General features: G+C 44.6%; 2 long non-coding RNA genes across 2 annotated transcripts; one reads left to right on the top strand and one right to left on the bottom strand.

The window, feature by feature from the left end:
• Nucleotides 1–1,463: 1,463 nt before the first annotated feature.
• LOC134481799 (uncharacterized) lies at nt 1,464–5,103 on the bottom strand. Its single transcript, XR_010057621.1, has 2 exons — nt 4,966–5,103; nt 1,464–1,724 (listed from the first exon to the last, which is right to left on the bottom strand). It is a non-coding gene; the product is annotated as an uncharacterized LOC134481799 (long non-coding RNA).
• Nucleotides 5,008–13,335, top strand: LOC102547136 (uncharacterized). The gene is made up of 2 exons (XR_359741.4): nt 5,008–5,165; nt 7,055–13,335. It is a non-coding gene; the product is annotated as an uncharacterized LOC102547136 (long non-coding RNA).
• The last annotated feature ends 1,123 nt before the right edge of the window (nt 13,336–14,458 follow it).

Raw genomic sequence — 14,458 nt, forward strand, 5'->3', positions numbered from 1 at the left:
TCTAGATGTTACGTAGTGACGATCTTCTGATGTTGAAGAGACTGATGTGGAGTAGGACATAAACTTGATTTACATAGCCCCAAACAAGAGGGTAGAGCAAGCGATCAGTGTTGATGAGGAGAAGAATTTGTCATCCAACACATAGAAGGGGTGCTCAGCAATGCAATGAGCGTTCTTGAAACACGGTAAACTCACGATTGCTCAAAGCGATTTCCACGGTGGGTAGAATGCAGCTGTCAAGGACAGCGCAGAAGACATTGTTCCACTGGAAAAGAATCTAGCCCAGTCTGAGAGTTTACCGTGCTCCCTGGCTGTTCAGGTCATGACTAATCAATGACCACCCTCTTTCCTGTAGATCCAAAATTCCTTCGAGCCATGATGATTAATTCACTGAACCTGACAACCCACCCAACCCAGATGGTCCCTTAATGTCCTATGACAATGCCACTGTTCAGAATTTCCCCAATTACACAACTGTATCTTTGTAAATTGTAACTTAATTAGAACGCAAGTCATGATTAAGTATAAAAGTATTTCTAATTATCCATGTGTGCACTTATCTTTGTACACATCTACACATGTGGGCCTGTACAAACATGCCTTGGTCCTAACTCAAAATAGAGATCCCATGAAGACAACATTACACTGGCCACAGGAACCCTTAAACTGTGGGTCCCAGTTGTTGAATCAGAGTGCATTGTTTTATGGATACCCATTCATTTCACCTCTAAAATATTCAGAAATTTCTACTTTATACCAAATTATATAAAATTTTGAATCTGTTGCTTGTGATGTTGTACAGCCTCCAGAGGCTGAGGCAGGAGAATTATGAGTTCAAGGCCAGCCTGGGCTAAACAGAGTGTATGAGGCCAACCTGGGCTATAATAATAATATATAATAATGAGACCCTGTCTCAAATTAAAGTGGGGGGGGGAGAAGGAGTAGAGGAGGAGGAGGAGGAGCAGGAGGAGGAGGAGGAGGAGCAGGAGGGGGGGAAGGCGAAAACTCAGTGCAGAGAAAACCTTAAGGAATAACGCATATAGGTAGGTTGCAGATGGGTAAACCCACTATATTGACAGTCACCACAGCTCTTTTCATATTGCTTCTAAGGGTGAGAGCAGTGACATGGGCTCATCCAGGCAGGATGGTTTTTTAATAGAACTCTAGCCACAGAGGAACTCTGTCATGTGGGTGTGAGAAAGTTTGTGGGAAGAAATGAGAGGAAGTCTGTTGTCTAGCTCTTCCCTGGATTCCCAGGATCTGCAGCTTGGGAGGCAGGAATGGAAATCCTAGTTGCTGCTGACCCCCTCTGTGTGGCTGCTGTTTTTTAGCAGCTTGATCTGGACAGAGTGATAGGCCAGAATCCTGCAGGGGACGACGTCAGTCCATGGCTAGGAACGCTGAGTAAGGGAAGAAGAAGAGTACATTGCATGTTTTAGGTAAAACTCCTCGACATTCAATTATGACACCATTTACAGCATCTTTCTTTATCAGGATCGAGTGCTGTGTACCAAGATTTGGAAAACAAAGCAGGCAACAGATCTCTTCGGGGATGCCTTCCCTCCAAAAGACAGTCAAAGAAATAAAATATCCATCCTTTTCGGATTCGTCAAAGTCCGAGCATCATAAAGCACCATGTACAGCATCTGCGTGCCCATGCTCGTGCCGTACCCATGCTTCCCTCTGCTCTGCTGTCTGTTAGCTGTATCCTCTTCGCTCTCATCCTGTAACACAGGAATGATTTTCGTTAAGTGAAATGGCATTCACACACAGTTAGCTACAAGACAGAACATGGGGACAGCTTACCAGCACGGAGGCTCAAAGGCCCTGCCGACCTATGCTAGGTGTTGTATCTAAATCAGAGTCAGAACTGCCCTTAAGAATTGAAGATTGTCACTTTTTATGTCCCTTTCCTTTCTTCTCGTGACGGTTGAGATAATTTTTTTCTGTGTCAAGATGACAGCCACTTGCTGTGTGATCCTCCATGGCTCTACAGCGTCCCCACACTCTCCTTCACACTCCTACATTGTGGAAGCTGAATGCATCTGTCATTTGATCGATGCACCACAATCCCTCAAGAGGTTAATAAGTATCCTCTCCATGAAGTAAGTACCCTTCCCTTTTAAGCATAATGGAATGTTATAATTTGACTCTCAAGAACCACTCAGAGTGGAAGGAATGATTAGACAGGCCCATGCATAAACATTGCCCATTCCTTCCAGGGCAGCTTGACTATAAATACACAAGATGTGCCTTAGAGCCAACAGGAAATCACCTAATGATTCCCACTTCCAGGCTCTCAAGAGCCCTTCTCCTAGAAAGCAAGGTTAATGTGTCAGTTTCTCTACCGTCTTTTCTAATAACAGACAGAGGCTGGTATCCCCAGAAAGAAAAAAAGTCTAGTAACACAAAGTAACCCAGGTAGAAATCTCTTTTGCCTTCCCAACTCTTTCCCCGCCATCTATAGGATTCTATAGGCTTGAGCCATGGAATGCAGCAAGTGCTAAGAATCCTAGCTCACCAGAAGGACAAGCTGCTTAGAAATTGGGTCACACTGTAGGGCTCTCTGCCAGACTCTTGCACAGTAATAGGGACATCATGGCCAGAAGTATCTTTGAACACAAAGAACGTTGACAGATAATGTAGATGATGTCGTTCTGCTGGAAAATGCTCAACAGCTATATCCCTTGTATGTGGAGTCATTGGGAGTAAAAATTTCCTGACAAAAATAAAGGGGCTCAGCAGAATGCTTTCAATGTCTGCCTTTATAAAACAGATTGCTTCTGTATTCGTGCTGCTGTTATAATTTATATTTTCTGTGCTTTGAATCCCACCCTATGGAATTAAAGGTATAGGACCCCTGTTGTTTCCTTTCTCCCATCTATCATCCTAATCCTACATTGCCTCTGAGATACACATATACACATAAATAATCAAGGATGCCTGTTGGGGGGTTCTGACTCCTTTACCTCAGTCTTTCAGTCCACACACACACACACACACACACAGGCACACACACACGCGCACACACACACACACAGACACACACACACAGACACACTCACACATACACACACAAACACACACACACACACTCACACATACACACACAGACACACACACAGACACACACAGACACACACACAGACACACTCATGCATACACACACGTACACACACGTACACACACATACACACACATACACACATGTACACACACATATACACATACACACAGACACACTCACACATACACACACAGACACACACACAGACACACTCACACATACACACAGACACACACAGACACACACACATACACACTCACATACACAGACACACACAGACACACACACATACACACTCATGCATACACACACGTACACACACATACACACACATACACACTCATACATACACACATGTACACACATATACACAGACACACACGCATACACACATATACACACACTTAAAATATGGTATTGATGTCATGATTTAACTTTCAAAGTCTGCTCAGAAGGGATGAAGATACAGGGCCAGACACCCAGTCAGGATTTCCTGTCATCAAGTAGCCTTTGCACATGTAGTTCCCTGCTCTTATCAGGGAAAAGAACCAGTTCCAAGCCCTACAGCAGGTAACAGCCTGGACCTGTTGGCCTCAGTTCAGAACCAGAACCTGCTTGTAATGGAGTTCTTAGGACAGTTTGGCAAACATGCAAGTTAGCCAGTGAATCATGGTTTTCAGATAGGAGAGAGAGAGAGAGAGAGAGAGAGAGAGAGAGAGAGAGAGAGAGAGAGAGAGAGAGAGAGAGAGAGCCCTTGCAAACTGACTAGGTCTGGGTTGTATGACAAGACACAGAGCATCTGCTTCTGGGCATGGAGATGCACTGTGGGCACAGGTGGGCAAACGCGATTCCCTCCTGTGCATGCCAGTGAGACTTTGAAATGACCCAGGGCTTCTTGTTATTTTTATAAAAACTGTTTGTGCCAAAGCATCTCAAGGCCTAGTTGTCTCTTAAAGATAAAGCTCTGTGGGGGACACAAAGTCCTATTCCAGGAGAAATCAATAGAAAACGTTAATCTGTCCGTGATAAACCATTGTGTGTATTGATTCCCATGGCTTTTAGGGCTCTTGGTAGCAACCGAGGGAAGCTAATTGTTTACCGAGGGAAGCTAATTGTTCTGGAATCTGTATGCCCTGAAGAGCATCTCCCTGGGGGTCATCAAGCTTCCTGGTTAGTCAAGATTATGTATAGGGGGGGGGGAGAGCTTCCTCTAACGTAATGGAATCCATCATTTCAACTCCTTAGCATTTATAAGACAAACAATACCAGGAATGGAACATGTAGCAGCCATCTGCTTTGCACGCAGAACTGGACAGAATGGTTCGCGTGCAGCACGCTACGTTAATCTTTTCTTTAAAATACTGCCAGAAGCGAGACTTTGAAAGTCTCGCTTTCGTGCAGACACTGGCTAACCACATGCCAGGCCACAATTCCACTGCCACAGTCCTTATGAGCAGTGCTGGTTACAAAGTTATGTTTTCAGAGACTACACACACAGAGTTTTAAGAGACTGGCATGTGATAAAAGAGGCAAGAAAACTCTAGAAGCGTCGACCAGCCGTATTCCTTAGACTGGATTTGCCCATTTGCCACATGCTCCCCCCCCTCTCAAGTCCTCTCATTCTTCAGAGTTCCTCTGTGGACTCTCCTCTGAGCCCCTGCCTTTCCTCTGTGGAACCATCTCTGAGCCCCTGCCTTTCCTCTGTGGAACCATCTCTGAGCCCCTGCCTTTCCTCTGTGGAACCATCTCTGAACCCGTACCGTTCCTCTATGGAACCATTCTGAGGCCGTGCGGTTCCTCTGTGGAACCATCTCTGAGCCTGCCCGTGCTGTAGACTTCACTGTGGTGTCCTAGCAAGTCATCTGACCTCCCGGCACACCGCAGACTTTGTGCCTTACCTATTTGGTATTTTTGACCCTGGCCAGTTATCTCTAGGCTGGACGCTTCTTTGGAGGTGTAATTGATCCGTGCCAGCAGCTCTCATCTCTCGCGATGCTCTCAGCCCACGGCGTGCAGTCGCTAGTCTCTGACGTGAGATCTCGTTACCGATCATCTCATATGCCAGTCTGACCGAAGAGCAACCAGTGCAGCAGTGCAGGTATCCGTGCACAGGAGGGTGAGGCTCCGCCAACAGTGAATGTATAGTAGGCTTAGAACTGATAGAGCTGGGAGGGAGCGGCAAGGTCAAAGCCCAGAAGGCAAGTAAGAGACAAACATACACTCCAGGCCGGATTTTATCAACTTTTCCCCCCTTGTGGATTCTCGCTCTCGCTTGCCCTCTTGCTCTCTTGCTCTCTCCCTCTCCCTTCCTCTCTCTCATTTCCTGCTTCTTTCCAATTCTTTGATCCCTTGTTCTGCCCTGCCTGTGTATCCAGTGCATCTCTTATCACTATTCTGTCTTAAGCAATCAGGAAATGAAGTCTGGGTTATACTTGGACTTCAAGGATGTCTGCTTCCCAGGAATGGCTCACAAGGGCTGCACTTACGTACTTAGAGAATGTGTTTTAAACAGTACGTTTATTTAGTGTGTGGGGATATGCATCGGTCAGAGGACATCTGGCAGGAGTTGGTTCTCTCCGTCCCACCTTGTGGGTCCTGGGGATCAAATCCAGGCCTTCAGGCTTGGTAGCCAGCTCCTTCTTTACCCACTGAGCCACCTTGCTGGCCCCTAAGCTCTTAGAAAAGGGAACTGGGAAAGGATTTGGAAATTATCAAGGACTTGGGAATAAGGAGGCCTGGATATCCCAAGGAAGGAGCATCGTCCCCACTTACTCAGACAATAGCTGGATCCCAGTGGCATGCAGACTGGTGGTCTCTTTCCTACCCCCGTGAGGCTTTTGCTGGCCTGATGCAGAAGTGTGAAGTGGAATATGTTCTTTTAGAAATTGCTGGAAGGCAGGCGGAGAGTGAGGAAAGGCAAAGGAGGGGGGGCAAACGGACAAATCCGCCTGGGTCATGGTGGTTGTTAGCCCTGTTAACCTGAGTGACAGAAACACCCGGGAGGAGCTTCCAATGAGGGATGATCTACACCACATTGTCCTGTGGGCATGGCTGTGGAGGATTGTGGGAAGACCCAGCCGTCTGTGGCAGCACCATGCAGGAGCTCCTGAACTCTAAAACAGTGGAAAAACTCAGGCAGAGCATGAGCAAACAAGTTAGTGGGAGTGTGCACATTCCTTTTTCTCCACCCGTGAGGATGGACGTGCTGTGACCAGCCGTCCCACTCTCCTGCCGGAGTCTTCCTCACAGTGAAAACATGGAAACCATAAGATCAAGTAAGTCTTTGTCCTCAGTAAAACGTGGCCAAAGGCAACTTGGGAAGGCAAGGGTCTATTTAATCATATGACTCTCAGGTCATAGTCTGCCACTGAAGGAAGTCGTACAGGAACCCAGTGTAGGAACCAGAGGCAGGAACTGAAGCAGGGGCCATGGAAGACGGCTGTCTTGCTTCTCACAGACTGTATTGTCTATACTCTTTTATTCCACTCAGAACCACTGGCCCAGGAACAGTACCCCCCCACCTCACCCCCTCTCCCACGGACTTGGCCCACCCACATGAACCATCAATCACAAAAGTGCACGACAGACTTGTCCCCAGGTCAATCAGATGGGGGCATTTTTCTCAATTCATTAGCTCGTGTCAAGATTACAGAATACCAACCTAGCATCAGGATACTTTATCACAGAAACAAAGCAGGACCCAGAGCTTGAGAAGGACGCGTGGCCTGCTGGTCTTGCTGTCTTTTACCTCTGCATGCTCAGTGAGGCAGATTAGACCCTTTCTTTTTGGAGCAGGTCAGTTTAGAAAAAAAGATGCAGATTCTCCACTGGGCTGTTCTAGAGACACTGCCAGTCAAGTTGCCTATCACAGAGTTTCCTCCCTCATCAAAATGTCTTTTAAAGTCTAAAGGAAATAGTGCAAGCCTAAAGTAGTATAATAAATAATAAAAGTATAATAATAATAATAATGTTTTCTTCTACCATTAGATGAATATTCTGAAAATCAACAAACAATAAACGAGAGAAGGTTCTGGTCCTTGGCGTCCTGGAGGCTTGAAAACATCAGATTTCGACAGGGGAGAGCGGAGGTGGACTGACTAAGTTGTCCTTGAGAGACTCTGCCTGAAAAGCATCAATGCCTGCCGACTTAGGTATTTCCACGATGGTTATATTTGCACGCACAGACTGGTAAAGTCCGGGCAAATTGGAGCTACACCATAACTTATTTATTTTCTTCCCTGTTCAATTACGAACACATCTAAGATGGAGACGTTAATCTCTCAGCTTCTCCAGCTACATGCCTCCTGCTTGTGGGGGAAAAGGAAAGAATGAACGGGGAGAGAAGAATACTCAGTAATTACAAATATTAAGGGAATCTACATTTTCTTTTTTGGCAAATGGTAAGACTTTATTCCCAGCCAAGTCTGGTGACAATGTGATATACCCCATCAATATTTAGCTGTTAAAGTAGAGGGAAGAGATTGGAGGAATTTCAAAGATACTTGAAGCCACAGCAGTGTTCCTGGAATCTAACTCCTGGTGGCGAGCGCATCACTGAAACACATTGGCTGTCTGAGGTTTGGCATCTGTGCTAACATCTTTGTGAGACATCACAGTCGCACCTCATGTGTCACGTGCTAGATGGCGTTTATTGATCATCGGGCCTGCAGGAATTCAACAGAGCTTGTTATTAGGGACATTTTTAGCCTATCCAATTCTTAAAAAGGAGTGTCACAGTTCTGGCACAGAAATACTAACCTGGTTTAAGAAAAGAGATTATATTTTTTTAAACTGACCAGCATCTTACCCAATAAAATAGGTTAAAATAAAAAAAAATCATGAAAGGAACATTGTAAAAGAGAAATCCAGAAAGAACGGTGAGGGACTTGGCTTGTTTAAGTGGAGAAGGAGATTCGAGCCGACTCACTCCACATAGTTATCCTCCTGTGTGTGGTTGTCTACACTGGACTGTTCCTTAAATACTTTGGTTGTCATCTCCAGACACTGGACTTCTTTAGAGACTCAAGGGGCAAGAGGCAGCACACCCCCCCCCCACCAATGAATGAGAACCTATATATCAATATCATGTCCAGTAGTTTTGGCAACAAGTAACAGAAAATTGATTCAAGCTGGCTTACACAGGGGTCAGCAAACAGCGGCTTGTAGATTGACCAGCTGTTTGCTGGAACACGTTGACATGTTCCCTTCTGGCAAAAGAAGGCGTTCCAGTGGCTATGGGATATAAATTTTCAATCAGATGGTGCCAGTTTAGAACACTTGTCCACCACTGGAGCAGGATGGTTGCCATAGAAATGCACATTTCTGACTCGTGTGGAAGCCTCTGTGATGACGGGTGGCCTGCAGCAGCAATGAGACCTGCAGATGGGGGGTTGGGGGTTTGGCTCAGTGGTAGAGCGCTTACCTAGGAAGCGCAAGGTCCTGGGTTGGGTCCCCAGCTCTGGAAAAAAAAGAACTTGATGAAAAAGAACTTGATGAGACCTGCAGATGGTCAGTCAGTGGATAACTGCTTCCCGATGACCAGACCCCAGACCCCAGGAGCCTGCAGGACTCTTCCCCATCTTTAAACATTTATTTCCCTCTGTATCTCTGATTCACTGGGTTTTCTCTCTACCTGGTTCCTTTCACCCTCCCCCCCACACAGTGGAAAGTACAAGCACGAGCTTTTCAGACATCGTTAGTCTTCCTGATTGAACTCATGTCCCCAGTCTTATTTCCAAATTTTTAGAGATCACTTCTGATCATCCCAGTCAAGTTAGGGTCATCCCTCAATCAGAAGCGGGGTCTTCGAGGTCTAGGGAAATTCTCACTATAACCACAGGAGCAGATTTAGTCTGCAAGAGAGAGAGAGGCAGGCGAGCCCATGGGTATTGGCTAAACGAATTTACTTCTCTATGTCAGACACAGGCCAAATTTTTCCATTCTAAGTAATTAGTTGCATGGAAATAATTTTTCATCCGGGGAAATGCAGACACAAAAAGGGTTCATTCAGACAAGATATCACGTCTTTCATAGAAGGCTGCAAAGGTAGGAATGTGGTCTGGCATCGCTGTCCCCCAAATACAGTATTATCCTTGTCTCCATGCTCTGAGACGGCGGCAAGTTAAGTCCACAGTTTTAGGCAGCAGAAGGAAGGGACTAAGAAAAGGCAAGAGTTACACACTAACTGTCATTTAAGGAAAATTCCAGAAGTTGACATATCCGAATAGTGCAAGCCTAATCTCAAATTCTGTTCCAAATCTAGAAATAATTTAAACACTGAAATGAAACCACAACTGGAAAATCCCACATCGCGAAACATTATTTTATGCTCCGAGTTATTACAGGGACTCTACAAGCCTGCCTTAGGCACGGTGTATCTGGGGGAAAAAAGGATGAATTTCCTGTTTAGATGCCTCGCTCACAAATACAAAGCCCTGGGTTCAGTCCCTCGCACCTGTAATCCAGGAAATGGAGACAGAAGGGTCAGAAGTTCAAAGTCATCCTCAGCTATATAGTGACGTCAAGAAAAGTGAAAAGAAAAGCAAATATTCAAAACTCTAAAGGAAAAGAACCTGAAACCCTCAACACTTTTGGTCCCAAGCACTTTGAACAAGGGAAACTCCACCTGTCATTCTACCTCCTGTCTCTTCAAGAGGACGACCTCTTTCTCTTTCATGGACTTCAGTTTGCCCGTCTTAAAGAATGAATCCTCGTTTTTATTACTATAGAGCAAGAAAACATGTACTAAGGGATTAGTGGTGACCCTGCTGTGGGATCAGTAGTGACTGCGTACTGGGCTTTCATTTTCAGACTCTGCAAGACAAAACGAGCTCTTTAAAAATTTTACAATGTGAGGTTTTTGTTGTCTTTTCCTTAACTTTTCATGTACCGGTGTTTTGTTCTATCTTACGTATGTCTGCGTACCACTTGCATGGCTGGTACCCTCAGAGGCCAGAAGAGTAGACTGGATCTCCTGGAATTACAGTTACTGAGGGTTGTGAGCCTCCGTGTAGGTGCTGGGAATTGAACATGGGTCCTCCGGAAGAGCAGCCAATGCTCTTACGCTGAGCCATCTCTCCAGCCACAAAGCACTTCATTTTTACTTAGTTGATTTGCTTTGGCAAGTAATAGTTGTTTCGATTTCTAAACTACAATGACATTCTGGTCTGGTTGTATATGGTAGAAAGAGCCCATCAAGATAACTGATTTATTGTTATAGCTGGGCGTGGGATGTCTCCCAGAGGCTCATAGTCCCTAGTTCAAGGCTTAGTCTCCAGGGCAGCAACATTTGGATGCGGGGTCTTGAGGAAGTGATTGCATTCCGAGAGCTCTGACATCAGTAGATTATCCCACTGATAGAAATTCAGCAGACAGAATCTAGTTGGAGGTAGTGAGTCCTCAGGAGCTCGTCCTGTATCTTATCCCAGTGCTCTTTGACTGGCTGTCACTAAATGGGCAGCCTTGCTCCACCACATGCTCCCTGCCACAAAGTTCGGCCTTGCCACGGGAAGCAAAGCCAAGAGCTCACACAAGGAAATCTCTGAGTAAATCCAGAACAAGTCTTTCCGCTTTTTTTTTTTTTTTTTTGGTTCTTTTTTTTTTTTTTTTTTTTTTTTCCGGAGCTGGGGACCGAACCCAGGGCCTTGCGCTTCCTAGGCAAGCGCTCTACCACTGAGCTAAATCCCCAACCCCGTCTTTCCGCTTTTCATTTTCTTGAGTATTTTTTCACGGATAAAAAAGTGAATATTGTCATCTTTCACCTCACCAACTCCTTCGATGAGGATCTTTAAAAATCTATTGACAATTTCAAAATAAGCAATTCTAACTCAGAAAGAAAAGAGGCGTTTGTCATTAAGAAATGTAAGCGAAGAGGTTAGCAAAACAACTCGTTCTCGCTCCCATGAGTACCAGTTGTTTTCTATTGCTGTGATAAAACACTATGACCACGGCAACAAGGAAGAGAAAGATTCTCGGCTTATGATTCCAGAAGGTTGAGAGTCCCCATGGTACAGCAGAGGCAGGAAGGTGAGAGCTGACATCTTGAACCACAAGTAGAGAGAGCGAGAGAGAGAGAGAGAGAGAGAGAGAGAGAGAGAGAGAGAGAGAGAGAGAGAACAGCAAATAGCGTGGGGGCTTAGGTTCTCAAAGCCCACTCCTCAGTGCCCTGCTTCCCCTAGCAAGGCCACACCTCCTAAACCTCCCCAAACATTGCTACCAACTGAGAACAAAGTGATCAATCAAACTACTGCACCCTGGAACTGAAATGGAAACACACAGTTACTGTTTTATTTATGCCGTGTGAGATATTCATTATAAAAGCAACGTTGTTTTCCTAGTGAGGAATGCGCCTCCAATGACAAGTTCATGTGATGTGGTTTTAGGAAAAATTCTGTGTAATTCTATAGGTGTCACACTATAAAAGGAGACAGATTAACATTTCTTAAGTTCTGACTCTCTGACTCTGACTAAGGCACATCAAAAGCTGGGAATCTATCGTTTGAGCCCGGAAAACACTTTCTGCTGCTCAGCTATCACAATGGTCCAGGGCTATTGGTTAGTGAAATCACATCCTGAAACTGTAGCTACAATGAGAGCTTGTGACGACTCTATCCAATGCCTTTCAGCTGATTGCTGATTGTAGGTTTCTTGTGGACAGATGATTGATCCAACCTCTTGCGATGGAGGAATGTCTCTAGTGGTGATTTAGCTCATTTAGATGGAGAAAACAAAATGTGGATCAGGGCTCATGCCTGCAAAGAAATGGTGTAGGGAAGTTGGGCTTTTTGGTTTTTTTTTTTTTTTTTAAGTGACTGAAAAGTTCCAGTGAAATTAAGTTGCACCGCTGAGCTGTGCCAGCCTTGTGAGCCAACACCCTTCCTGCAGTCAGGGAGCATAAGAGCAGTTACGTCAAATATTATCTGGCAACAAGAATAGAACATTATTCTGAGCAATAAAGTGTTATTCAAATTGGACAGAAGTGTACAGATGCAGTAACGTGGTAATTATTCTAAGAACGAGTGTCTAATTTAGAAATTACCTAACCTTTTGGTTTCTATTTCAGATGACATTTGTAATCTAAATGAGCAACCAACCTGCTTTTACATCAAACTCAAAACATGATTTGCAATTTTATTTCAAGCTCAGCCTCCCCTTTATTAGCGTTCAGTCAATATCTCAAAGACTGAGATATTTTAGGCGCAGGTGCTTTGCAGACAAAGAATAGAGAAGTGAAGAAATTAGTTTCATTGTTTCTCATGGTGAAGCAGCAGCCTGTCACAATTCCCCGTTCCCTCTCAAGCTGTCCCCTGAGGTCTGGGCATGGGAGGAAGGGCACGGGAGGAAGTCACAGAATGACTGATGTTTGCTCTGTGTTGGGACTGTCGCCTCTCCCCATGAACTAACAAAACAACCCACCATTGCTTATACACTGTCAGCTTTCAATCCTCTGAAATCCACTCATCATTTCATTATTTCGGAAATAAGTTTTCAGGTTCTTGTTTGTACTGAGCTCTGTGCTTAACTAGGACCAGAAAGGGCTCCCGTTCTCAGACACTTTACCATTCAGTGATACTGGTTTCCCTTTGGCTACAGGACAATCTGCAAGTATACAAGAGATGACTGAAGGAAATATGTATACATGACCAGAAAACTATTGGGTGGAATTATGGGTAACTCTTTTAAGTATTTAAATGTCCTATGATGCCATTCTATTCCTACAGCAATGCTTTTAATTAAAAAAAAATATGGCGATTGTTTAAAATACTAGTCTTATATTTTAAGTGACAGTTATTTATTCAACTAGAATCACTTTAAGGGGGAACAACTTTATTATAAATTATAAGTGATGGAGTGAGGTAGCTCATGCCTGTATCTAGCACCTAGGACGTAGAGGCAGAAGGATCCTGATTTTAAGGTCAGCCTGGGCTACGCAGAAGTCTGGTATAGACCAGTCTACTTTGAAAGATCCTGTCTCAAAGGGAAAAAAAGTGTTTCCTAAGAAATTCATATCAATTATTTTAATCATATTAAAAGACATTATATTCCTACTTGTATAACCGAGTTGTCACAGTAAAATCACAGAAGACCTCCCGGGAGGCCTGTGTGAGAATGCTGGGCATTGGGCTGGAGAGATAGCTCAGCCGTTAAAGGCTAGGCTCACAGCCAAAAATATAAGGGAATGCTGGGCATTGGCCTCCACAGGATGGAGAACCTCGAGGAGAATGACCCTTCAATGTCTGTGCCAACCCTGTAGTCATTTTTACACACCCATGAGTGTGTAATGGCCGGTATTTCCACAAAACCTTCTTGAGGGGTTTCAGAAATGCTAATCTTCGGCGCATGTAGTCTACTGTGCGGTACCGAGAAACATACTTTATGAAACAGCCCCAAGAGGGAACTGTTGATATAAACACGTGACATCTGCAACCACCAGCACCTCTGGACTAATGGCGGTCAACTGTTTCACCTAGAAACTAATGTGTTAGAATCCCGCCAGTTTTCCAGGGAAGTAGGTCATGTGAACTAACAGCTCGCTAAATGCCATGTGTGCCTCTCACAAGAGACCAATGAGCCTTCTCCTGAAAACTGAAACTCAGACCTATCCCCTAACTAATACCCTTCATATGCCTCCAGAAGAGAAACCCCCAGACAATTCCAGTATCTCAAAGGAGATTACCAAAAGCTGGGGGGGTATGGGGGGGGGAAAGGTTTATTAATCTATGAGTATCCAAACTCACACGCTCATTTCTGTGACCAGGGAGAGGTTTAGATCCCTGTTAAAGTCACCGAATTAACACAAATAGACCTCATCGAGACTTTCCTGTGCCCATCTTTCCCGCCTTAGAGGTTCTGAACTCCATTTAAATATATTAAGTGGTTTCACGCTATGTGACCAGCACCAATCTTGTTGTTTAGAATATGTAAGTGAACAAGACTAAGATCCCTGGTCCTAACAGAGGTTTTATATATAGGTGAAAGATAGAAAATAAACTATGAACACAGTAAGGAAGTCATTTCAATGTATGTGTGAAATATGGAAAATGAAATATCAGGCCAGGCTGAGAGACATTGGATGTATGGATTATAATCAGGGAAGACCATTCAGTCTTAAATAACTGGCAAAGCAGACTCCTGAGAGAGAAGTGAGGGGATGGAGCGTGCGTTCTTGTAAATAAGGAGAACATTCCAGACTAAGGGTTCCAATGAGTTTAAGGGAGTCAGAGGAAGAGGTGAGATAACTGAACGGGAGACGACAGAGCCAATCATCTGGGATGTGTCAGCCTTTGCGAACACTCATCCTCACCCTGAATGAGATGGGCACAACTGTGAGCTTTTGAGCTTACGTTTGAATTACAATTTTGAAGCATCGCATGGCCCGAATTCTTGAGTTGG

The sequence above is a fragment of the Rattus norvegicus genome, chromosome 14, assembly GCF_036323735.1.
Source record: "Rattus norvegicus strain BN/NHsdMcwi chromosome 14, GRCr8, whole genome shotgun sequence".
Lineage (NCBI taxonomy): Eukaryota > Metazoa > Chordata > Mammalia > Rodentia > Muridae > Rattus > Rattus norvegicus.